The following is a 3,869-nucleotide window of genomic DNA, read 5'->3' on the forward strand; positions in this document are numbered from 1 at the left end:
GGAAACAGGTCCAACAAATCCACACCGACCCGCTGAAGCGCAATCCACCCAGACCCATTCCCCTATATTTACCCCTTCACCTAACACTACGGGCAATTTAGCATGGCCAATTCACCTAACATGCACATATTTGGACTGTGGAAGGAAACCGGAGCACCCGGAGGAAACGCACGCAGACATGGGGAGAATGTGCAAACTGCACAGTCAGTTGCCTGAGGCGGGAATTGAACCCAAGTCTATGGTGCTGTGAGGCAGCAGTGCTAACCACTGTGCCACCGTGCTGCCCAGATGTTGCTGCAAAGGGATTAGGGCTAGGAACTAAATATCCTAGTATACATGTTGTATCAATAGAATAGGCACAAGGCAGAGCGGTCAGGGTTGCCCTGTTCATACGAAGTGAAATTAAATTGATAGCAAGTAGTGTAGAGTTGGAAAGCATAGAGTCTTTGTGGGTAGAGTTAAGGAACCACAAAGGAGAAAATACCCTGATGGAAGTTATATATGGGCCTCATAGCGGTGGCCAGGATGTGGTGCAGAAAATAAACTGGCAGACAGAAAAGGCATGTAAGAAAGCAAGGGGGATTTCAATATGCAAGTGGACTGGGAAAATCAGCTTGGTAGCAAATCTCAAGAAAAGGATTTCATGGAATGTCTACAAGCTTTGTTTTGGGGCAGCCCACTTGGGAAGAAGCAATTCTGGATTTGGTGATGTGATGTTAAAGTGAAGCAACCTCTAGGGGGAATTGGCCATAATTTCATAGAATTCACCCTGCAGGTTCAGAGTGAGAAGCTGGAATGGTTTTAAAAATTCAATTCATGGGTTGATGGCATTGCTGGATTTATTGGCCAGCATTTATTGCCTTTCCCTAATCGCTTAGGAGGCAGTTGGGAGTCAACCACATTGCTGTAGGTCTGGAATCACACATTGGCCAGCCCAGTTGAGGATTGTAATTTCCTCAATTACAAGGAAACTGGTGAAATCGGCATTGATGCTGTGTGGTTGGAGGTTCCTAAGGCAGAAGATGAGGCGTTCTTCATCGAGGCATTGGGTGGCTTGGATTAGGCTATACCCTCCAGTCCAACTGATCACCATCACCTCCCCACCTTTATCTACCTTCTTGCCAGCCCCACCCCCTCCTACTTACCTCTCAGCCTGCGCACCCCCCCCCACCATTCCTGATGAAGAGCTTACGATTGAAACATCGACTCTCCTGTTCCTCGGATGCTGCCTGACCAGCTGTGCTTTTCCACACTTTTTGACTCTGATGTCAGCAGCTGTAGTCCTCACTTCCACATAGGTGTCATTGTTGTCAAGATGTTCCAGGGATGAGCACAGGCCTAGTGAAATGGTGTCCACTGTGCACTTGTTATGTCAAGAGGCAAATTGCAGGGGATCGAGACAGGCTGGGAGACTAGAGTTGATGTGCACATGACCAGCCTTTCGAAGCACTTCATGATGTCAGACTTCAGAGTCAATAGGCAGTAGTCATTAAGGCATGTTGTATGTATCCTTCTAAGGTACTGTGATGATGGTGGTCTTCTTGAAGCAAGTAGAGATTTTTTATTCAAAGATCCAAGTTACCACATTACCCTTTAGACTTGAGCTAACAAATCCAAGACAGACCACAAAGACATCTCTTATCATTGTCCCCACATTCAATTCTCCTGGCCAGGGCATTAGCTTCCTCTGCAAATACCATGAGAACACAACCTCCAAAAGAACTATGACACCTTGCTCACACCTCAAGAATTGTGGTTGATTTAAAAACCATAAACTAAAAGAAGATATCTTTAACATGCTGTAAAGCATGGTTTCGACCAGAGAGAGTGGGTGATGTTGATGGGCTGTCATTCCTGATCTTTGGAGACACGTGCTCACGATCCCCAGGCCCAGGGCTGTTTGCTCTGTCCCGGTGCTGGAGCAGATCTCTTGGATGGGTGAAAGGAGCCTCCTCCTGCCTTCTGGTCTTAAGTTCATGCTGTGACATGGAAAGGGAAGGATTTGTATGTGAACAGTCGATCATGTCAACTCCTCTTTCATACAAAAGGAAAGAAAGAACACTGAAGAAATAACTCAGAAGCTGTGAAGAAATAGACAAACTGTGATAGAAGAAGTGGGGACTTAGCGTCAGAGATCTATTTTCTAAAGAATGAAGATTAGTAACAACAGTTCAGGGATTAAATTAAGTCAATGGACAAGCAAGATGCAGATAAACTAACAATGGAAGGAAAAACATAAAAGCACAGAAAACATCATTGGTATAAGTTTTAAATTTAAAGCAAGAGGAAGGCATTAAATAAAAAAATAAGTGAAGATGCCCAAATCCATCACATTGTTTTAACTCAAGGTCAGTAGGTAAAAAATGCAGGAAGGGCAAAGTAAGTCAATACACAGTACAAGGACTTCCACTCACCTCTCTGAGAAGACTCCAGGAAGCATGGCATAACTCCAATTCACTCATGCAGTACACAGTGCACCTACAAGTCAAGAGCAAACAACATACTTGTACAGTCAATTACTATTCATCATAGACCTGTACACGATTTTAACATAGTAGCACAGCCATGGAGCAGGACAAGTTCCATCACGACACAAAATACTCTATATACAGTACAACTAGCTCCACAACACTAGTTCAACAACCTCCATTCCCAAACTCCTACACAACCAACTCTATTATCTAACAGCCCCCTTGAACCAGCTCCATTACTGCAGCATGGTGGCTCAGTGGTTAGCACTGATGCCTCACAGCACCAGGGACTCAAGATTGATTCCCACCTTGGGTGTCTGTGTGAATTTTGGACATCCTCCCCTGGGTGCTCCGGTTTCCTTTCACAATCCAAAGATGTGCAGGCCAGGTGAATTAGCGAGGCTAATTAAGGGGTAAACATAGGGTAGGGGAATGAGTGTGGGTGGGTTACTCTTCAGAGGGTCTGTATGGACTTGTTGGGCCAAATGGCCTATTTCCACACTGTAAGAAATCTAATCCAATCCCACAATCTGTACAACCCCCTCTCCTGCCACACAATCAGTTCCATTGCCCCTATCCCCACATAAACTGTCCCATCACTTCCATACCCTCTTCATATACAACCAGCACCATCCTACTGTACCTGTCCCAACACCCACTCCCACGTCTCCCCCCCCCGAAACCTACTCCTGTCACCCCCCCAACACCCACTTCCGTCTCCCCCTCCGACACCCACTTCCGTCTCCCCCCCCGACACCCACTTACGTCTCCCCCCCCGACACCCACTTACGTCTCCCCCCCCCCGACACACACTTACGTCTCCCCCCCCCCCCCCGACACCCACTTACGTCTCTCCCCCCCCCGGACACCCACTCCCGTCTCTTCCCCTCCCCCGACACCCACTCCCGTCTCTTACCCCCACCCGACACCCACTCCCGTCTCTTCCCCCCCCCCCGACACCCACTTACGTCTCTCCCCCCCCCCGGACACCCACTCCCGTCTCTTCCCCTCCCCCGACACCCACTCCTGTCTCTTCCCCCCCCGCCGACACCCACTCCCGTCTCTCTCCCCTCCCCCCCCGACACCCACTCCCGTCTCTCTCCCCCCCCCGACACCCACTCCCGTCTCTCTCCCCCCCCCCGACACCCACTTCCGTCTCTCCCCCCCCCGACACCCACTCCCGTCGCTCCCCCCAGCCGACACCCACTCCCGTCTCTCTCCCCCCCCCGACACCCACTCCCGTCTCTCCCCCCCCCGACACCCACTCCCGTCTCTCCCCCCCGCCACCCACTCCCGTCTCTCCCCCCCCCCGACACCCACTCCCGTCTCTCCCCCCCCCCGACACCCACTCCCGTCTCTCCCCCCCCCCGACACCCACTCCCGTCTCTCCCCCCCGCC

The 3,869-nt window shown here is 50.3% G+C and overlaps 1 long non-coding RNA gene across 1 annotated transcript; it reads right to left on the reverse strand.

The window, feature by feature from the left end:
- Window positions 1–1,182: 1,182 nt before the first annotated feature.
- Window positions 1,183–3,115, reverse strand: LOC140491801 (uncharacterized). Its single transcript, XR_011963430.1, has 3 exons — window positions 2,780–3,115; window positions 2,415–2,478; window positions 1,183–1,979 (listed from the first exon to the last, which is right to left on the reverse strand). It is a non-coding gene; the product is annotated as an uncharacterized lncRNA (long non-coding RNA).
- Between the last annotated feature and the right edge of the window lie 754 nt (window positions 3,116–3,869).

Source organism: Chiloscyllium punctatum, chromosome 20 (assembly GCF_047496795.1).
Source record: "Chiloscyllium punctatum isolate Juve2018m chromosome 20, sChiPun1.3, whole genome shotgun sequence".
NCBI classification, from domain to species: Eukaryota; Metazoa; Chordata; class Chondrichthyes; order Orectolobiformes; family Hemiscylliidae; genus Chiloscyllium; species Chiloscyllium punctatum.